The 23095-nt window shown below is 44.4% G+C and overlaps 1 protein-coding gene across 9 annotated transcripts in view; it reads right to left on the bottom strand.

Moving 5' to 3' along the window:
* The window catches only part of LACTB (lactamase beta), a 63049-nt gene that overhangs the window by 6035 nt on the left and 33919 nt on the right, over positions 1–23095 (bottom strand). For 8 of the 9 annotated variants that reach the window (XR_004525200.2, XR_012330174.1, XR_012330171.1 and 5 more), the window contains 3 exons: positions 21732–22653; positions 21245–21418; positions 10869–10999 (listed from right to left, as the gene is read on the bottom strand). The gene's annotated coding sequence lies outside the window, so the exon portion shown is untranslated. Of the gene's footprint in view, positions 1–4875; positions 5069–10868; positions 11000–21244; positions 21419–21731; positions 22654–23095 lie in introns of all 9 variants that reach the window. The other variant, XR_012330168.1, reaches the window with a different exon arrangement.

Raw genomic sequence — 23095 nt, 5'->3', positions numbered from 1 at the left:
TCCAATGCAGGGGATGCAGGTTTGATCCTTGGTCAGGGAACTAAGATTCCCGTATGCTGCAGGGCAACTAAGCCTGCATGCTCTAGAGCCCGCACACCACAACTAGAGAGAAGCCCACGTGCCTCAATGAGGAGCCTGCATGCTGCAACGAAAGATCCTGCATGCCACAGCAAAGATCCCGCATGCTGCAACTAAGACCCGATACAGCCAAAATAAATAAATATTAAAACAAACAAAAAACAACAACAACAAAAACTTTGCCAATTTTGCTGTTCAGGGAGACACTGCTTTGGGAAAGATCCCCAGTGTTCTCCTTACTTGCTGCAAGTAACAAATCCTTCCTTCTCCTGATCTTTGGCTTGGCTGTATCTGTTGGCTTGACCCCCACCAAGAGGTCAATACAGTTTTTTGGTAAAAATTTTGGCAACCACGCAGGGACATCTCGCCTAGCCCCTTTGGGTTCTCCCAGCTCTATGTTGCTGGGGTCCTGCAGGCAAGGGCATAGGAGAATCCCTCTTGGTGCCTGAGTTGTCAGGTCCATGCACCTCAGCTCACTTATCAGACTCAGAGGCTACTCCAGACATCTTGATCTGGAGTGTCCCTTTGAAGAAGTGAGTGGCATTCACCCAACAAATCAGCTTCTGTCCCCATCTCAACAGGGGAGGAGGAATGACTCAAGAACTGTGCAGTTAATCTTGTCCAGTAAGCAGATAGGGTAGGGGATCCCTGTTGAAAGAGAACCAGGCATGGCTTTCTTGACATAAGAGAAGCCATTTTTGGCCTAAGCCATTTTGTTATCTGAGCCTGGCAACAGTACTTGTCCTTGAACAGGTCTCAGTAATAATGATCTTAAGAGAACAAAAGGACAAACTTAGGCAAAAGAAGTGACAATAGCAAAGATAACAAATTGTAAAGACTCCCAGTTCTATTTCAATGGTAAAGGCTAGCCTGAAGCACCATCTTGAGCTATTTCGCAAAATTTAAATGCCCCCTCAGGTGCTCAACCACCAGATCAACTGGAATCTAAAGGATGATAGGGTTGACTTTTTCTGACCCTCATGACTTCAATCATCTAAAGCTTGGACTCTACCTACCACCTAAGCCCATTCATGAATATGCATGTATGCTTAGCTTAAAAATTCCCTAATTTTGCTGTTCAGGAAGATACTGCTTTGGGAAAGAACCTCAGTGTTCTCCTTGCTCCAAGTAATAAATCCTTCCTTCTCCTGGTCTTTGGTTTTGTTGTGGCTTTTGACCTGACACCCTCCAAGAGGCAAACCCAGTTTTTGGGTGACAGTCTGGCCAGGTTAGCTTGGACTCTGAGGGGTTGTCAGACAATCCTGACCTCAGGCTTGGGAACCAAGATCCCACAAGCTTCATGGCACAGTTAAAAAAAAAGGAACAAAGAAAAAAAGGAGCAGTACAATATCCAAGAATAAAAAACAAAATATTAGAAAGATAAAAAATAATTAGGAAAAATAAAACTATAATTGAAACAACTGCAACAAGGTAAAATAAAACCACAACAGAAAAAAGAAAACAGAAAAGGGGGGAGGGGGAAGAACAAACCAAAAGGAGGGATCACTAATAAAGTATAAAGAATAAAATAAAATCAGAAAAATAAAAGATTAGGAAAAATAAAAATATAAAAGAATCAACAACAATGAATCAACAAGGTAAAACAAAATCCAATCTAAAAAAGGAAAAAAGAAAAGAAAAAAAAAAGCCTTGGCTATGGGGGTGGAGTTTAGGCGGGGATGGGGGGGTGGAACTTAGGCAGGGGCGGGGTTTAGGGTGAGGCGGGACTTAAGCAGGTGGCGGGGTGACGTTTGAATGTGGGGCAGGGCCTCTGCTTAGGACCTGCGCAGAAGGGGAGAGGCAGCACGTGGAAAGGAGGTCCTCTGGAGTGTGGGGTTCCGGAGTTTGGCAGTAGGGTCCTGAGTGAGGGTGTGTGGGTGGGTTTCACGCTTAGCGCAGTTGGAGTGCGCATATGTCTCCGAGTGTAGAGATGGGGCCCTGGGTGGGGGTGTAGGGGCGGGGCCTGGACTCTGTGCAGCAGGAGGGAGGCTCCGAGGGCAGAGCATTCGGCCCAGGAGCACGTGGTGTGATGCCTAAGTGGACAGGGAAAGCACTGGCCACGTTCCCTTCCAGTCCTTTGCACCCCTCACCCATCATCTCACCCAGGGTCTCCCCCGTCGTCACTGGACCCCTAACCGTGGGTAGGTCCCGCTGGCTGTAGGAATTCCTTCCCTCCCCCAGCTGCCCCTCAGGGATGCCGGTCCAGGAGGTCCGGCCTTTACTTTTGTTCCCCCTTCCCTCCCTCCCACTCCCTCAGGACCCGCAGCAGGAGGGGGCCTCGGTGGGCAGAGGATCAGGCCCCAGCTCTCAGCAGGCTCCTGGGGGCCCAAGTGGGCAGGGGAAGTGTGGCCACGTTCCCTTTTGATCCTCTGCCCTCCCAGTGGTCCCCCAATTTCCCCCTTTGGGCGTGGGATCCCTTCCCCTCCCCCAGCCACCCCTCAGGGGCGCCAGTCCCATCCCACCTCCACTTCTCCCCCCACCTTCACTCCCCTCACACCCCATGTACTACCCGGTCGCTGGAGGTTCCTCCTGTCCCCTTAGGTGTCTGTGGTCCCCCACCGGTCCCTGGTAGCTGCCCTAGTTGTGAGGAGATGCAAATTCTGCATCCTCCTAGTATTCCATCTTGACTCCACCCCACCTTTTGATATTTTTGACAAAATTCCCAAATATCATATTCTTTTTAAAAAAAATTTTGGCCATGCCACACAGTTTATGAGATCTTAGTTCCCCAACCAGGGACTGAACCTGTGCCCCCTGCAGTGGAAGTGCAAAGTCTTAACCAGTGGACCACCAGGGAAGTCCCCCAAATATCAAATTCTAACTGAAGTTCTTTTGACCTCCAGCTAACTATGATGCTTCAGAGGACCCCTGAAGCACCTCAGAAAGAGATATTAAATTAACTAGGATTATTTGGTATGTTAAATTACATGGGAAGCACTGTCAAATGAGTGACAAGCTTTCTCAGGTTATACTGTAGGGATAAATGTTATTAATATATTATTAATATAGACACTCTAGAAATTATATAAAATTTGGATATGTCCTGGTATATAATGTTATCTGTCGTAATTCTAGGTATTATCTTAAAATGTTGTATGTCACAGCAGTAACCAACATTCTTTGTCAATTACATTGTAATCAGGTGTTAATCACGCCTTTTTTTTTTTTTGCGGTATGCAGGCCTCTCACTGTTGTGGCCTCTCCTGTTGCAGAGCACAGGCTCCAGACGCGCAGGCTCAGCGGCCATGGCTCACAGGCCCAGCCGCTCAGCGGCAGGTGGGATCTTCCCGGACCGGGGCACGAACCCGTGTCCCCTGCATCGGCAGGCGGACTCTCAACCACTGCGCCACCAGGGAAGCCCAATCACGCCTTTTTAAGTCTTGTCATTTACAGACAGTTATTGTTCTACTCTGATGTTCTGCAAAAGTGCTTCATCTTCAAGAAGATTCTTAGGAAGGATGTTTTGATAAGTATAGGTCTCTGATAAATTTCTGATCATACCATTGAACTGGGTAAGAAATTAAAGAATCTTAATGAAAACCTGATGGCTTCATAAAACTGTTAACAAAAAGGATTAGCTATTGAGTGAACTAATGAATATGGTTATAATTTTTATTGTTTTTGTCTAAAATGTTACTGGCTTTAATCTGTGTTTTCCAAATATAAAGAAACCCTTCCGCTCAAGCTAATTATGACTAACAGCAATTTGGTAAATTATACCTTTGGAAGTAAAACAGGAACATTTGTCTTTTTCTTTCTACCTGATCCCTCCAAAAATTAGAAATTCTTAAGTTCCCAGCAGCATTATCAGGTAAATAAAGAAGGCCACCACCTAAAAGGTACAGGAACCTCAAGGTATTTGGGGGACCTTGAAAAGGGCGGAATTCACTCAAATCTATAGATATTTCATGTGAAATCTGTGACAGGCCCATGGCATGGCTTTCCTGGCTTTAAGAGACCTTTCAAAAGTTCAATTGAGATTCCTTATGAAAAGCTCCAGCCGAGCCAACTTAGAAGAGCCTAAGTAATCAATTAATCAGACTTATTTTGCAAATTAGTCTTAATTTGGCTATATTTGCTAAAAATGAGGGTAATTGTAGAGAAAAATTATGTTTCAGTGGATACTAAAATCAAGTTTTGTTAATTGAGGTCTGTATTTACTGCCTGAGACTCAGGCAGATAGCTACTTATTGTTACATTACATAATTGTAAATTTTAAATGAATTGCTAAAAAGACACTCTAAGTTTGTTTCTGAAGCTTATCACAACAATGTATCTTTAGAAGAAGATCAGATGCCCCATGTCAAGGCCCTATCAAAATTGAATGTTATTGTGTTAGCCATATGTTTGCCCTGATGTTCAGGAGGAAAAGAAAATTATCTAGTGAAGTTATCACAGAGTGTAACTACTCATGACATGTATCACTGCTTGCTTTAAGTCTACTGCTATAAGCACATGTACAATGTTTGTGTTACAATCTGGTATAATGGATAAATGTATATATAACCTACAAAATGTTTCCCCATTAACATACCTCTGAGCCTGTTCACAATATTGATTAACTTCCCCCAATGTGGATAACTAGAAGAATATCTATATATTAACAAAAAGGAGGCTTAGCACCAAGGGACATGATGAACCCAGGGCAGGCATCAACCACCCTGGCATCAAGGGACAAATATTTTTGTCTCTTGAAAGACTTTCAATCAAGAGGGGAAATGATGAAAAAAAATCTTCATATTGAGATATGGGCAAGTCATGCTGGCTTATACATGGTTTAACTTAACCTTTACTGACCAGAATGGCCTGTTTTGTGGCCTGTAGAACATGCATTGTACATCTGCTTTGGCCATTGAGGAGAGGATGCTTTTAGAAATCAAACATAGAGGGGAATTCCCCGGTGGTCCAATGGTTAGGACTTGGTGCTTTCAGCTTTCACTGCAGTGGGCCTGGGGTTCAATCCCTGGTCAAGGAACTAAGATCCTGCAAGCTGCATGGTGTGGCCAAAAAAAAAAAAAAAAAAAAAAAGAAGAAGAAAGAAATCAAACAGACAGAGGACATCATCATCACTCACATAGAGGCTTTAACAAAATTTACCCAGCAAGCCTTAACAACAGTAATCAGGCTGTCAGTCTAATGAACTCAGAAGTTACTATGGGGCTTCCCTGGTGGCGCAGTGGTTGAGAGTCCGCCTGCTGATGCAGGGGACGCGGGTTCGTGCCCCGGTCCGGGAAGATCCCACATGCCGCGAAGCGGCTGGGCCCGTGAGCCATGGCCGCTGAGCCTGCACGTCCAGAGCCTGTGCTCTGCAGTGGGAGAGGCCACAACAGTGAGAGGCCTGCGTACCACAAAAAAAAAAAAAAAAAAGTTTCTATGATGAAAAAGCGGTCCTACAAAACTGCATGGCCCTTGATATTTTAACAGCCTCTCAAGGAGGAACTTATGCTATAATATATACCAAATGCTGTTTTTAATACCTGATAAGTCTTCTAATATAACTCAACTTATGATGCACATGAAAAACCAAATCTCGTCTCTGAATGATCCCCTTCCCAGTTTAGGGAAAATATTAGAAAAATGGTTTGGTTTAGGGGACTCTTGGCTCAAGTCTGTGCTAATGATGTTGCAAAGTTGCTGTTAACTGTCTCTCCCACTGTGCCTCTTCTACACCTGCTAGAATAATGCTATTCAAGCAAGGTTCAGACACTACTTTGGTGGACCCCAAAACCTACCTAGCTCTAGCAGCAAGAGATTTTCACTCCTCTAACTAGGAAGACTAAAACATCCATTCTCAGCAGGAAGCAATTACAGAAGACTTACCTTCAGTCCAGTACCCCTCAGGACTGAAGAGTGAAATATCTCAAGGGGGGATTTTGTAAGCAGATTGGGTAGAGGGTCCCCAGAGAAAGAGAACCAGGCATGGCTTTCTTGACAAAGAGAAGCCACTTTTGGCCTAAGTCATTTTGTGATCTAAGCCTGGCCACAGTGCTTGTCCTCAAACAGATCTCAGTAATTAATAATCTTAAGGGAACAAAAGAAGCAGGAACAAATGACTGTTACCAGGCAAGAGAAGTAACAATAGCAAAGATAGCAAATCAGCTGTAAAGGCTTCCAGTTCTATTTCAGTGGTAAAGATGAGCCTGAAGCAGTCAATCACCAGATCAACCAGAACGTAAAGGATGATGATGTTGACCTTTTCTGACCCTTGTGACTTCAATCAACTAAAGCTTGGACTCTGTCGACCTTTGCCCAATTCTATGCTGAATTCTCCTCTGCTCAAGCCCCTACATAAATATGCATGTACCTTTAGCTTAAGTGGAGACACTTCTTTGGGAAAGATCCCCAGTGTGCTCCTTACTTGCTTAAGTCCTTCCTTCTCCTGCTCTTTGGCTTGGTTGTGTCTTTTGGCTCAACACCCACCAAGAGGTGAACCCAGTTTTTGGGTAATAGTGTTAGTTATCTGGATAACATCTACAGTGTTTTGTATCATATAAGACAATATTGATGTAGATACTGACAGAAGATTCATCTTGTAAACAGACAACATAAACATACAGTATCAATAAGTATAGTACAGTACTGTAAATTTTTTTCTACTTTATGATTTTCTTAATAAAATTTTCTCTTCTGTAGCTTACTTCATTATAAGAAGAGTATACATTACATATAGCATACAAAATATATATTAATGGACTGTTTATGTCATCAGTAAGGCTTCCAGTCAACAGTAGGCTTTTAGCAGTATGTTTCGGGGGAGTGAAAAGTTATATGCAGATTTCTGACCGTGTGGGGTAGGCACCCCAAGCCCCCACATTGTTCAAGGGTCAACTACATTTTCATTTAATAAAAAAATTTTTTAGCACCTACAATATATAAAGCAACTCTCCAGGTACTATAAGGGTAATAAAGATGAAACTGATCCAGACCATCTCTTCAGAAGCCAATGGTGGTCGACAGATGAATGGATAAAGAAGATGTGGCACGTATATACAATGGAATATTACTCAGCCATAAAAAGAAATGAAATTGAGTTATTTGTAGTGAGGTGGACAGACCTAGAGTCTGTCATACAAAGTGAAGTAAGTCAGAAAGAGAAAAACAAATACCGTATGCTAACACATATATATGGAATCTAAAAAAAAAAGGTTCTGATGAACCTATGGGCAGGACAGGAATAAAGACACAGACGTAGAGAATGAACTTGAGGACACTGGGAGGGGGAAGGGTAAGCTGGGACGAAGTGAGAGAGTAGCATTGATATATATACACTACCAAATGTAAAATAGATAGCTAGTCGGTGCTTTGTGATCACCTAGAGGGGTGGGATAGGGAGGGTGGGAGGGAAGTGCAAGAGGGAGGGGGTATGGGGATATATGTATGCATGTACCTGATTCACTTTGTTATACAGCAGAAACTAACACAACATTGTAAAGCAATTATACTCCAATAAGGATGGTTAAGAAAAAAAAAAAAAAGAAGCCGGTGGTGGGACTTCCCTGGTGGTCCAGTGGTTAAGACTCTGCACTCAATGCAGGGGGTGCAGGTTCGATCCCTGGTTGGGGAACTAAGATCCCGCATGCCACACAGCGGGGCCAAAAAAAAGGAGAGAAGCTGATGGCCTTGCAGGGGAGGTGGAGCACACTCGTAAATAATTACAATGCCAGGTAAAATTATGATCTGCCAGGAATGTGCTGTTGTGTTATTTATAGTTCTTTCCAAATTAGTTTATTTTTCTTTCAAAACTGGTAGTCTATAGTTAAGCGATTATCCAGTATATTAGAACTCCCTGTTCCCTAACTATTCTAGATAAATGAAAGGTTACATTCCTCGATATCAGTGACATCAGGTATTACTAGCAGCCATCAGCATTGTCTGAGAGTCATTCTTCTCATTCAATGACAGGACTGTACCATTCCAGCAAGGTCTTATTGACAGCATCACATCACCTTCTTTGGACATACAATTCACCTGAACTGGATGGGTGAGGAGGATGGATCAGATAATGTGGAAACTTGAACTGTGGTGGGGAGGCTGAGGGCATGCCTTCAGGAAGTTGGATACTTGTGTGGGTGGCAACACAAAAGTAGATGGGCCATGTTATCAAGTGACAACCAGAAATGGGGTCAGTATAGGCACACAGATTGTCCCTGGCTATATAGAATGGGTCTGTCTGAACAGATAGTGGATCTGTGGGGGAGAAGGCTGTAGGGGCAGGAAGAGGATCTGTCTGTCCACTCCACAGATGTGACCACTATGTGATGATGTGAATTGACTCTTTTATTCTGATTTGGGCTCTATTTTTATCTCCATTTTAAAAGAAAAACAAATTAATGTATTAATTTATATAACCACCATCGAAAGATCATTAAGGAAATATGTCCTTCATATATTAGGAATAGTGCTGGCAGAAAAGGTTGGACTAAAGCCTTTGAATCAAGAATCCAGGGCTTCCCTGGTGGCGCAGTGGTTAAGAATCTGCCTGCCAATGCAGGGAACATGGGTTCGAACCCTGGTCTGGAAAGATCCCACATGCCGCGAAGCAACTAAGCCCGTGAGGCACAACTACTGAGCCTGCGCGTCTAGAGCCTGTGCTCCGCAACAGGAGAAGCCACGACAATGAGAAGCCTGCGCACCGCGATGAAGAGTAGCCCTCGCTCGCCGCAACTAGAGAAAGCCCGCGCACAGAAACGAAAACCCAACACAGCCAAAAGTAAATAAAAAAAAAAAAAAAGAATCCAGAATTCAATGCTGTTACCATTGACATACAGCACAGCCACAAATTAGCATCAAAATATACATCTTACACATTTCCTTATTTACATCTTTTGCCTTGAGAATTTGATGATAAAAATACTTTTTAGATGTGGACATGGTTCCCTTAAAATTAAATGTTGTAAATCATTAATTTAAACAAAGTTGATCGATGAGTTAATACGGGAGCTTGTAATGTTAACCTCTTTGCATTTCAAGCCCCAGGACTGGGATCATGGCTCTGACTCTAAGGGAAGCGATGTGGACAGAGGGGTCTGTTTTGTCCCACGGCCCCTCGAAACCTCAGCTGACCCAAGGACCTCTCCACAAAGACCAATGCAGCACACGCCCAGGGGCCCGGGGAATCTCTCCTTCTACCCACTTGGTCCATTTTGGGGAGGCAATAGTAGGGGTACCCAACCTAGGGTCACCACCTAGAGCTTTGGTATCTGCTTTTTTTATGGGAGCTCAGCCTCTTGAGTAAAATATTTAATTACAGAGCTTATTCATTTGGTTTCTGGCCTTTACACCTACTGGAGACCACGCCTACTGCCCAGAGTAAGTTATTTGTGGGAGGCAGCAGACATAACACTTGAAATCGCTCATGCCTCTGTGCCTTGTAGCTGAAGTGAAATTATTTATGGTATCCAGATTTGTGCCGTCTCCAGTATTAACTCACACTTTTGGCTGATTTATTATTTGGCCGGATAGCATTTGCTCTTAGGTCTTGGCAAGAGGCCCCTCCCTGGGGCCCACTCTTTAGACAGCTCTACTGTTGCTCTCTTCTGGTCATTCCTCTTCACTGGGTGAGGAATCCACAGGCCAAGTGATTTATTCACTCAGATCCTTGCTCTGCTTTTAGGTCCAGAATTCCCTGCCAAAGTCCCTGCTTCCAGGACTGGTATGAACCTCTTTTCCTGATCTACCCTTCCAAAGGGAGACCGTGCCATTGGTGTGGTACCACAGGCCCAAAGCGGTGGCTGTGAGGGGGTGCTGAAGTGGCAGGAGCTTGGACGTATGTGGGGTGGGATCATCGTCGTGTGTATATAAGGCCCTTTATGATATGGGCCAGGCCTGCGAGTGGGAAATGACATCAGGCCAGAAGTGCTTTCCTGGAACCACCACATTCTGGTGTGGAGCTCTGAGGAGTTTTGCATCAATCAAACTGATTTTATAGGTCATTATAAACATATATCTGTCAAGGTAGGAAAGGCTAACTGGCCTGTCAAGGCTAACTTGTTAGCTTCAGCTATAATTTTTTTATATTTAGACACATGATATGTGGGCCACCATTTTTCCTGTTCCCCACATGCCACAAATATGGGACTAGGCCTGCTCTTGGAATAGGTTCAATTCTGGGTTCATTTAAAATTTTAATATAAAGGATCTGGTAAGAGACGGGTGAAGTGTGGGTAGTGGGTAGGCGGCTTTCCACCAGGTCAAATGTGACATTGCTACAACTGCCCACATTTCCTGGCCTGCTCTCTGGCCTGGCAGGAGAAACCTTATGTGCATGTGTGTTTAGCATCCACTGAGAGCCAGAGAAATATGACTTGGCTGTTTTCAAAGAATTCAAGCCCCACACTGTGCTCTGGTTGTGACAGCTGCCATTCCCCTGCCAAGCAACTCTTCCCAGCTGACTTCCTTAAGCTGTTTGGAGTTAAGAGCTGGGCACTTTGAAGGCCTCTTCCAGGCCAAAAAAGAATGAACGAGAAAGGGAATTGGGGCAGCCTTCCTCGGTTGAACACCACTTCACTTCAGCAAACCCCTAAGCCTTGCTATCTGTTTTGTCAGTTGTAAAATGAGCAGACTATTTCAGCCCTGCCTCAGAGGGCACCAAGCGGCGGGCTTAATTAATGATGAATGTGATGGGCTTTGTCATGTAAAGTCATATATAAATGAAAAGGAGCATTGGAGCTATTTTATCCAAAATCTGGAGTGCATCCTGCTTTCCACTGCCATCGATAAGACTTTACGTCCTGATCACAGACCGCTGCAGACTTCAGGGGTGCAGAAAAACACAGCTGGGCTTGCCTTACCTGAACAGAAAGCAGGGTTGGGTCGTGGAAGTGGAGCACAGAACAAGCAATCGGTGCATGGTTCAGATTTCTGATGGCAGGCAGCACTGAGATCCACTGGGTCCAGCTGGCGGCAGATGATGGACTGGTTTCTGCAATCAAAATACAAAGAACAGGTGTACCCATTTATTCCTGGGACTGTTCTGGAAAGATCCTTGAGATTGAAAGTGTCACGCTGAGGGGAGAGTTCTTTCCAAAGATCTCCCCTGCCTTTCTCCCTGTTGTCCCTGCCTCGGTTTGCTGGCTGACAGCTCACAGCAGTGGTGTTTTCTTCAGGGACAGTGTTTACTGAGAACAGGCCACAAGGATCAGTCCTGTCTAGGATCCATTCCTTCCTTTAGTCTTGTGTCTTATTCATAAGGATCACAACCCACAGTTCACTTAAAGACACGGGTACATGATTAACCAGAAGTTGTACTGGTCCTGCTGAGAATTGTTGATTACTTTGGCTAACGGGATTTCCGTCCCCTGACATGATTCAGCTAACAGCAGCAAATCGTAACTTTTATATACTTAGTAGACATGATCATTCCTTCCCTTCATCTCCTAGAGCTAGGATGTTACTGGAATGAGACACCATATTCAGCGTTCTAACTATTCTGTACCGCCTCTTGTTAAGGATTAGATGACCTTGAGCTCCTTGAGAAACCCAAGAGGGTCGTAATCATTTTTGCATTACCCTTGACATTAGTGCCTTCCTTATAGGAGACAAAAACAAAAACAAAACCCCCAAGAACTTGTTCAGATGCATTGAAAATGAAAACTCCTCGTGAGATAAAAAATGATAGGAACTCCCACTGTCCATTAGGGAGCTTCCTTTTCAACTTTTCACAAAAATTTCTTGTTGGACGATCTAAGTATTTTATATTGGTTAAGGTCTTCAGCTTCAGCCAGACTTGGGTTTATATGCTTGTTCTGCAAATTACCATTCATGAGACCTTAACTAGCATGGTGCCTTAGTTTCTTCATCTGTAAAGTGGGGAAAATAATACTATCTATCCCAGCAGTCCCCAACCTTTTTGGCACCAGGGACCGGTTTCATGGAAGACAATTTTTCCACAGAGTGGGATGTGGAGCGGAGGGTGGGGAAAAGGTTTCGGGATGATTCAACCACATTCCATTTATTGTGTACTTTATTTCTATTATTATTACATTGTAATATATAATGAAGTAATTATACAACTCACCATAATGCAGAATCAGTGGGAGCCCTGAGCGTGTTTTCACTTGCCACTCACTGATAGGGTTTTGATATGAGTCTACAAGCAGTTGATTTATTGTGGTCTCTGTGCAGTCAAACCTGTCTGCTAATGATAATCTGTATTTGCAGCCACTCCCCAGCGCTAGCATCACCGCCTCAGCTCCACCTCGGATCACCAGGCATTAGATTCTCATAAGGAGCGCGCAGCCTAGATCCCTCGCATGCGCAGTTCACAGTAGGGTTCCCGCTCCTATGAGAATCTAATGCCGCTGCTGATCTGACAGGAGGCGGAGCTCAGGCGGTAATGCGAGCGATGGGGAGCGGCTGTAAATACAGATGAAGCTTTGCTCACTCGCCCGCCGCTCACCTCCTGCTGTGAGGCCCGGTTCCTAACAGGGTTGGGGACCCCTAATCTATCTCATAGAGAAATTATAAAGATTAAATGTGATAATCTATGCAAAGTGTTTAGCACAGTGCCTGGCACAAAATCAGTGCTCAGATAATACCATCCTCCTCATCCTCCTCCTCATCATCATTGTTAGAGATTATAGGGGAAGGAGTCTCGGTTGCTCTCAGAGCCTAAGAGTACAGCCTTCAGATTTAGTAACCTGCCCCATGGTTCCATTAATGTTACCTTATTAATCTGAAGCAGGAGCCCATGTAAGTCAGAACCTCCAGATTTTCTGCTTCTAGTCTTTGATTTCAGGTTTTATTCTTTGGATACCTAGAGAAGTATGAATAAGATAGCTTTCATTCAGACATAATTTGAGGGCTGTTTAAAAAGGCACTTTGCAAATTAACTTCTTGTACATATGCCTCAGTAATTCTGTTGGTTGTAAAATATATTGTTAGGCGATGTGGATCCTTGTAAACAGGCTCATTTCCAATGTCCTTGGTGGGTCTTTTGTTTAAACTGGTTTCTCCCCTTAATGTGTGGTCCCTAGATTTGAAAACAAAAGTTTTTGTTGCAGACATTCATCATCAATGAAGTTCATGATGAAGGCCTTTTCACTTAACAAACTATGTTTAGGTACTGTTCAGTGTTTGAAGGCAGAGCTACAGTGAGGCAGTCTGAATGGGAGGACTTAGAGCCACTGGCTGCCTTGACAACAGTTTGGAGGGAGTAGGCACCTTAGGGGGTCTTAGTTCAGTCTGTGCCTCCTTTTTAAAGAGCTTCTGTGCATCCACTTCCACAGGGGTGGGCCCCAGGAGTCACTACCACCCCAAGTGCCTACGGCTGATTGGAGGAGACGCTCCTGACCCAAGCTGAGATTCTGTCTGCAGGACGTCTGGAATGCGGACACAACCCTTCTGGTCAGTCACTATTGGCCTAGATCTAGGACAGCATACAATAAGGGGCTGGCATGGCCATTTTCACGATGTACTCTGGGAGGCAGAAAAAACTGGAATGTAGCAAAAGATGACTAAAAGCGTCAGGGAGAAGTAGAGATGAGAAACCAGGTCGCCCCTGGGAGAAAAGGGGAGGTGGCAACAGAATAGCTGTCTGCGTTCCCATGGGCCTCTCAGGGCTTTGTTCTAACCCCCTTGAGGCCCAGCTGCCCTTCCGGCTCTGGCCCATGTCCAGTCCACTCTCTGTTTTAGCTCAGGCAACCTTGAACTGTATCTGTTACGTGAAACCCAAGGAGCCTTGGCTGAGTGAGTGAGCTGGCACTGAGAGAGAGGCCACACCAGGCGGGGTCCACATGGGGATGCCCACCCAGGGGGATCCCATCACACTGGCCTGCCAAAATCAGACATGCATACAAGTAATTTTTGCTGATGATAAAACTGAATAGAACAGATTCATAGTTATTCCAAAACAGTGTTCTCTCCTAGTCACTTCCTGAAATGCTTTTTTGTGTAGTAGGAAGCAGCTGGCATTATAGATGGCACACCCATAATTGCGTCTAACCCTGAATATTTTTAAAGGGGTACGTGTACCTACAGCTGTCATTGGTCATGCATGTTGCAGGAAACAAAGCAAAACACAACGCGATAGGCACTGGTCTCTTCTAAGGAGCTATCAGTCCCCATCACTGTGCCACTTGACATTCATCTATAGCTTTGGCCCTCCCCCAGATTCAGGGCCCAATCCTGTCTCTAGCTGAAGGCTTTAAGGCCCTGTTTCAGTAGTGCAGGGGACAAAGTTAGGATATCCTGTAACTTGTCCTGCTCTGATCAAATGCCCTGGTTCTGGCCTCTGGGCTTTTGCCTTCAACCAGGCATCGAGTCCCTCTTCTAATTCCCTGTTGTAGAGCCTGAGTTCTCGATTCCTCAGGCTTTAGCTCCTGCCTCCATAACCTGACCAGAACCCTGGTCTCTTCAAAATCAGGACTCTAACTTGCTTACGTCTATTTTTTCCAGGTAACACCCCTGAAAGGCAGACCGAGCTGGGAGCTTGCTGTCACTTGTCCTGTCTGTCCCACACTGCCCACACTGTCTAGGTCACTCCCACTGTTTCTCCCATTCCCCCACCCCCACTTTCACCACTGCCAATAATCATATTTGCTCCACGTATGGGACACCTACCTTTTGCTACCTTCTAGGTCTTTCTAACACTGAATCTCTCTCAATTATCATGTCACCTGTTACTCCTCTCAGGACCCATGTGGTCCTGCAGCTCTGCCTGCCTGGCAGACCTCCTCCACTGATTTCAGCTGGGCACCAATCACAAAGCCTTGCACACAGCAAGGTGACAGGGAGGCGGGGTGGCATGGTGGAATGAGCATGACATGAACATGGGCATCCCGAGCAGACCTGGGTTCAAATCCTTGCTCCTCCACTTGCACCTGTTCCCTAATGCCTGTAGGACTCAAAGGTACAAGGTATTGTTGAAAGAATTATATTATGAGATAATGTGCCTGTCAAAATATAGCAGTTATTTTATAAAATACCAAATTTAGCTTTTTTTGGGGGGGGGCAGGGCCTGCACCACGCATGTGGGATCTTAGTTCCCCGACCAGGCATCAAACCTGCATCCCCTGCATTGGAGGCGTGGAGTCTTCACCACTGGACTGCCAGGAAAGTCCCCACCAAATTTAGCATTTAATAAAACACATCTGTCTTTCTTTCTTGAACTTATATTTCTAACAGCTTTATTGAGATATCCACATATCATTCAACCCACTGATTTAAAGGGTACAATTCAATGGTTTTTAGTATATTCACTGGACTTAGATTTCTTAAAATGTAATTATAGCATAAGGGATATGAGGATTAATAAGTTAAAAAGATGTAAGATTTTAGTCAGTTATAATTTTATGTAAATCAAGAGTGTGATGCCATTGCATTGTCAAAAAACTTATGCGATTTTGGGCTGTACAGATACACAGGTGATGATAAGAACAAGATGGATAGTGGTTCCTTGTTATTCTGAGCAGGACATGTGTTCAGTCCTTGGGCCTAGTTTAAGAGGGATATGGGCAAATTGGAGCATGTCCAGAGAAACATGAAAAGGGTGACGAGAAACAGCAAATACTGTTTGTAGGAGCCTATGATATTCACCCTGGAGAAGTAAATCCAAAGAGGAAATGAAACCCCATCCTCAATTAGCTCTGGGTTGTCATTTGGAAAATGAATGACATGTATTTTCTATGTTCTTTCGCTAGGCCAGAACCTCAATAAGTGAATTTAAGTTAAAAGCAAGCAGATTTTTTTCTTTTTAACATCTTCATTGGAGTATAATTGCTTTACAATGTTGTGTTAGTTTCTGCTGTATAACAAAGTGAATCAGCTATATGCATATGTATATCCCCATATCCCCTCCCTCTGCGTCTCCCTCCCACCCTCCTTATCCCACCCCTCTAGGTGGTCGCAGAGCACCGAGCTGATCTCCCTGTGCCATGCAGCTGCTTCCCACTAGCTAGCTATTTTACATTTGGTAGTGTATATATGTCAATGCTACTCTCTCACTTCATCCCAGCTTACCCTTCCCCCTCCCCTTGTCCTCAAGTCCATTCTCTACATCTGTGTCTTTATTCCTGTCCTTCCCCTAGGTTCATAAGAACTATTTATTTTTTTAGATTCCATGTATATGTGTTAGCATACGGTATTTGTTTTTCTCTTTCTGACTTACTTCACTCTGTATGACAGACTCTAGGTCCATCCGCCTCACTACGAACAACTCAATTTCGTTTCTTTTTATGGCTGAGTAACATTCCACTGTAGATATGTGCCACATCTTCTTTATCCATTCATCTGTCAATGGACACTTAGGTTGCTTCCATGTCCTGGCTATTGTACATAGAAGTAAGCAGATTTTGACATGATATAAAGGAGCAATTAAAGCTGTCTAAAATTGGGGTGGATCGTCCCTTCCTAACCTGAAATTCTGTATTTAATATATTACCTCTTTAATAGCAAGTCAGAGAGCTACACCTTATAGAGCTTTGACTCTGTTATGTGTCGAGCTCAGGTGGGTAAAATGATCAAGTAGGTCACCCCTTGTTTACTTAAGGCTAATCATTCAGTTTGGGTGAGTCTAGTAGTCCATTCTTCCTCCCATTTTTCATTCCCACTCTCTGCTTTTTGATCAGAGGAAAGAGAAAAGAAAGCCCCAAATCGTCAATATGGGTATTTTATTAGCACTTCTGATGATAATGGAAATATTTCTAAAATAAGACTTTGGCATTACCTGATCAGGATATTGTGCTCATCTCTTCCCTGCTCTGTGTAAGGGACTGCATCTTAGCGTTTGAAACTCGCCATGGTGGAAACACCTACAGAAATTAGCAAATACGGCAGACCATCTTCCCCCAGCTCATCGACCAGTGCCCACTGCTTTAGCATCCACACCACCCAGTGATGACAGAGCTGGCACTGTTAATAACGATGACAGACCTTCTACTAGATTTTTGGACCATGTGTCTCTATAAGAAATACATTTATAGACAACGGTATTTAACTTTCATATAAGGGCAATTTGGAATTTAAGTAGTTTAGTGTAATTAACTAGTTTCAGATGAGCGGAATATTTAGGGGAAAGTATTTGGGAAAAACTGGACTCATTCTCAACTGCTTTCTAGACCACATCTCTTTTTTCTTTAAGGAAACCCCATAATAACCATGGTCTGTATATTTGAAGAGTCTGTTATGCACAGCTACTTATGCAGTGACCATGTGACAGACTAGGAAGACATGTCCAAGATGAAGGCCCTCTGGAAGTGGGAAGATAAAGCTCTCTGCTGGCCAGTACTCCTTGTGCCACCTATTGGATTTTGAAAGAACAATCTCTCAGCTTTTGATTCAAAGGTAAGACTCCAGCAAGTATTTTCCGCAGATGGAACATATTCGTAATCTTCCTTAAGGCAGAACTATTGTAAAAACTTTGCATTGTATGCGTTGTTATGAGGGAAATCACCATCAGCCCAAGATTCCCAGGGCCAACTGGTTTCTTTATCATCAACAAGCTCCAGGAATTATAGTCGGCATTTATTGAGCACTCGCAGTATACTATGTACCTTACAAGCATTCTCTCATTTTATCTTCATCTAACCTTATGTGATGGGTATAAATATTTTCATTTTACAGATGGGGAAACAACTTCAAGTGGTTAAGTGGCTATTAGAGTTAAAAAGTTTCTGTGATCCTAGGAAACAGGATTTACATTGCCTACTGCTTTGTATACAGCAGACATTCCATACATAGTTGAATCAGTTTTTTAATGTGAATAAATAGAGCACCATTCTTCTTAATACTTTGAGCCCTTTGACCTATTAGCCTTTTAAGCAGCTTTTATCTAATGGAAAATCAGAATGATTTTCATTTATTTTGCTTCTACGTACATTCCAAGGGCAGAGCTCCCTGTAATATCTCATTAACCCTACAATGACATAGAATTATTTTCCCAATTTTAGAAACAAGTTAATGGAGGCTTAGCAGGAATTAGGTTGTCTTTTGATGTTTTCATCACACCAAGTCAAGGCAGAGGAAAGACCAAAGGCATGCATTAAGAAGAACCTAGTTCCTACTGTATAACACAGGGAACTATATTCAATATTCTGTGATAAGCCATAATAGAAAAAATAGGAAAAAGAGCAGGTATATATGTATAACTGAATCGCTTTGCTGTACAGTAGAAATTAACACAACATTGTAAATCAACTATACTTCAATAATAATAAAAAAAAGAACCTAGTAAAGTTATGACCAGAAAAAAGGGTTCTAGATAAACCCGGAGGGAAACAGTCCTCAGAGAGTGACCACAAGTCAGTTCTGCTGAGTATGTCACTCAATGGACAGAGTTCTGTGCTTACTAAGCACTGTAGTAGGCATGGGGGAGATAAGACCAAATCCTGATTTTGAGAAGCCTATGGGCTTTTAGGGAAGAGAAGACAGAGACACATACACATAAGGAAAGTGAATTTGCAGTACGAGAGACTAAAAAGGAAAAGCAGACAAGACAGCGGTGGTCATTGAGAAACAATTAACGCAGGCAATAAGCATTGCAGGAGTTCAGAAAAGGGAGCGATTATATTTGCATAAATTTACGCTGACCTCAGCATCTTCACTATGAGCTGTGGGAAGACAATGAAGTTTGAGAGAGCACCTGGCTTCCAAGGAGCTCACTTTCTTCCCCGGAGACTTGAGCAGATCATGAGAGGGTTTGCAGCAAGTAGCCAGAGAGATGAGATGATGAGAGCCAGAGACCTGATGATCAAGACCAGCAAGATGGTGCTGGGACAGCTCACGTGGCTACTGAGCCTGGATGTTCTGAATTATTAATGATGTTTCTCTCTCTGTATTTTTCCCGCTTTCTACCTTTAAGCAAAAGTAGCCTGGAGTTCTTCCTGGACTTTGCTTTTGAAATTTTTAAGCCCTCCAGAGAACTCTCAACCTTGGCTCCTCTTGGAATCACCTGGGGAGTTTTTAAAACACTGCCACCTGGGTCCCACCCCCAAATACTCTAATTGACCTAGGGTGCTCCTTCGGTGATTCTAATGAGCAATCAAGTTTGAGTATCATTGACTTAAAGGGTTCCTTGACACGATAAGAGAGAATGAAATTTGCCAGAGTGAACAAAGTATCTTGGAGAAACAGGAGAGCTGGGGAACTTCCCTGCTCCAATCTAGAGAAATAGTCTTGACTTGCTACCCTGGAGTAGTAGGGATCTGGGTCGGGCTTCCCCACAGCCCCATGGGGGAGGTAGGAAGACTCCAGAGAGAGTGGCTGTGTGGTGGCCAGGGCTTCTCACACTGGGATATACACACAGATCACAGGGGATCTTGTTAAAATGTAGGTTCTGACTCAGTAGGTCTGGATGGGGCCTGAGAGTCTGCATTTCCAAAAAGTTCCTAGGTGATCCCAATGCTGCTGGTCCACAAACTGGCAAAGATCTGCATAGCCAAGACCTAGGCCATCTACCTTAAGATTCTCGTATCCATCTAAAGCAACAGATAGGAGGAGCCATGACCTGTCAAACCTGAAGGGTTCCACAGACAGGGACAGTAGACATCTGTGCAGTGACCTGGTTAGACTGACAACCGAGAAGCAGATGGACCCCATCTGCAAAGCCTTCTAGACTAAAAGGGGAGCATATCCTGTCAGGGGGTACTGGCAGGTCACAGATGACCCATTCAAAAGGGGTCTAGAAACCAGAGAGCAAGAGAAGCCAGCTGATACGGCCCATCAAAGTCAGCCTCCCGGGCATAGAGCAGGGCGAAGGATGGGCACAGACCTGGTGGGGGACACATACAGGAAACTTAGCACAATCCTCAAGAATGAGGTGAAGTGTTCGCCAGGCCAGCTATCTTAGTCTGTTTGGGCTGCTATAACAAAATACTATGGACTGGGTAGTTTAAACACTAGACATTTATTTCTTACAGTTCTGGAGGCTGGGAAGTCCAAGATCCAGGCATCAACAGACTTGGTGTCTAGTGAGAGCCTGCTTCTTGGTTGATAGATGGCATACTTCTGTGTCCTTACACGACAGAAGGAGTGAGGGAGCTCTCTGGGGCCTCTTTGGGGCATGAATTCTATAATGGAGTAGGACCCTATGGGGCCTTCCCGGAACAGACCCCCCCACCCACTCAATGTCCTCCCCGCCCTCTTGTTTGTAGAAAAGCTGTAGTCTCCCAGGCCTCCGCTGAGTCACAAAAGCCTGCCTCAAGAATTAATGATTGAAAGGATGTGAACATGCAATGACAAAACTAGCAGTTGGGCCAGGAGAACTGCTAAGAATTTAAACAGTCAAACAGCCATATGGCAGTCACAGAATTTTTAGTTCCTCCCTGAAGTACCTGAATAACAATATCTGATGCACATTTCCTGAGTTGTTTTACAGATGCTAAAATCGCCACCAAATGGAAGAAGTTAACTATTTGATGACCATAAGCACTTAGCCCCCAGACCTACTGGAGCCTAAGGACTGGTAATGTTGATCCCTGTGACCCCACCCTGTTACCTCACCATCAACCACAACTCTTCGATTCACACACCCTGTGACTCCCCTCCCTCACCTTGCCTTTAAAAATGCTTCCTTGAGGGGCTTCCCTGGTGGCGCAGTGGTTGAGAGTGCGCCTGCCGATGCAGGGGACACGGGTTCGTGCCCGGGTCTGGGAAGATCCCACATGCCGCGGATCGGGCTCCGTGAGCCATGGCCGCTGAGCCTGCGCTTCCGGAGCCTGCGCTTCCGGAGCCTGCGCTTCCGGAGCCTGCGCTTCCGGAGCCTGCGCTCCGCAACGGGAGAGGCCACAACAGTGAGAGGCCCGCGTACCGCCAAAAAAAAAAAATGCTTCCTTGAAACCCACTGAGGAGTTCAGGTCTTTTGAGCACAAGTGGCCTGTTCTCCTTGCTCAGCCCAGCAATAAACCTTTCTTTGCTCTCATCCCAACTCCAGCATTTCAGTTTGTTTGGCCTCACTGCGTGTCGGGCACACGAACTTGGGTTTGACAACAATTCCAACATGAGGGCTCCATCCTAATGACCTAATCACCTCCCAAAGGCCCCACCCTCCAATACTATCACATTGGGGGTTAGGATTCAACATATGAATTTTGTGGGGGACGCAAACATTTGGTCTATAGTACCAGCCCAATGGGGGCTCAGCCTCAGTCAGAAATTAAGTTGGTATGGAAAATAAAGAAAATGACACCAGCGTTTGCATCTGAGACTCTTACCCCTTAAGATTGGAGCTTACCTGAAGTGTCAAGGATCCTCATGAGTGGCAGATGAATCGCAACCCGAACAGCAGAGCTCTGGGGATAATATTTGTGAACCTGTTGGAGAGCTGATGTGCAGAGAAGAGGTGGGTTTCAGAAGTTGCTGCTGCTTTCAGGAATGTGTTGAGAATAAGCCACACATGCTTTGCAACCTGCCAACAGGTGGACAATAGAAGGAAGAGAAAAAGAATGCTGCCTTGTTAAAGTTTTCCTGACAATGTGGATTTCTTTGAGCTTCTCAGAAAAATACTTAGAAAGGCAGGGGTAAGAAAAGTTAACTTTAGGGCCCCACCTCACACCCTGAATTTCTTAAACATCAAGACTAAACTAAACCTCTGACCATCTTTCTGGGAAAAGAAGGGCACAAGCCTGAGGAACTCCAACCTAGGGGAAAGTGGCTAACTGACCTATTTAGAACTGGTTTTGGCTGGTTTGAAGTTTAGCATCAGTGGGTTCCTGGCTTACCCTGAACACCTGTGAGTTTTCCCAGCGTCTGAAGTTTGGCAAAGGAGGAAGGGGGTGGAAATGGCCGCACACTTAAGGTGAAGTGCTGAAAAGGAGGGTTCAGCAGCACCTTCTCAGACCTGGCCAGATAGAACAGCTGGAAAGTCTCTGGTTGCAGAGAGCGGGGGCTACTCTTCGTTAAGGTGCGCCGGCTTCTCATTGCGGTGGCTTCTCTTGTTGTGGAGTACGGGCTCTAGATGCGTGGGCTTCAGTAGTTGTGGCATATGGGCTCAGTAGTGGTGGCTCGAGGGCTCTAGAGTGCAGGCTCAGTAGCTGTGGCGCACGGGCTTAGTTGCTCTGTGGCATGTGGGATCTTCCCAGACCAGGGCTCGAACCCATGTCCTCTGCGTTGGCAGGCGGATTCTTAACCACTACACCACCAGGGAAGTCCCCAGCACACAGAATTTCAACTGGCACTTCTCAGTCCTTTGGGAAGCCTGGCAGGAGCTCCTTGTGCAGGCCTGAGAGTAGGCTGCCAAGGCAAAGGGACTCTGTGTCCCTGCACCTGCCTGCATGTCCCTTTATCTGCCATCAGTGCAAGGGCCTGGGGACATGTTACAAGAAACTGAGCTTTGGACGAGGAGGCAGAGTTATAAATAGAGTCCAGGTCTTCTTGACCTTGAGTTTTATTTCTCACACTATTACAGTGTCTCAGAAGTTGAAGGCTTTTGACAATGTGACTGTACTGGGCATTGGTTAAGTAACTGAAGCAATAACTAGGCCTGATGATTAGAAATTGTTCTGAGACCTACTACACATCAAGTGCCAAAATAAATTCCAGGTTAGGGAGTTCTGTGGTGGGCTAGTGGTTAGGATTCTGGGCTTTCACTTCCATGGCCCACGTTCAATCCCTGGTTGGAGAACTGAAATCCTGCAAGCTGAGCTGCAAGGCAAGAAAAAAAATTCCAGGTTAATTAAAAAGTTAAAGAATAAATACTACAACAAAAGAATTAAAAGAAAGCATAGGCAAATATTTAGCTGATCCTAAGGGGGCCAAGGCCTGTCTAAACACAATAGCAAAAAGGAAAAAAATTATAGATTTGAAATATATATAAATTCCTCTATGATTAAAAAATTGCCAAAATTTAATAGGAAAAAAGTTGGGAAAATATTTGCAGTATTTATGACCAGTGGTTAATATCGTTAATCTAGAAGGATACATAAAGAAATAGATGATCATCTCACTTTAGAAGTGCTAATGGCCAATAAGCATTTGAAAAATATTAATGAAGACAACAGTGAAACATGATAAAAAATGTTTTGCAATGGTTAATTTTATGTGTATTTTACTACAATAAAAAATGGGGGCTTCCCTGGTGGCACAG

The sequence above is a fragment of the Tursiops truncatus genome, chromosome 2, assembly GCF_011762595.2.
Source record: "Tursiops truncatus isolate mTurTru1 chromosome 2, mTurTru1.mat.Y, whole genome shotgun sequence".
NCBI classification, from domain to species: domain Eukaryota; kingdom Metazoa; phylum Chordata; class Mammalia; order Artiodactyla; family Delphinidae; genus Tursiops; species Tursiops truncatus.
Note: the sequence above shows the minus strand (reverse complement) of the source record. Positions and strands in the feature narration are given on the sequence as shown.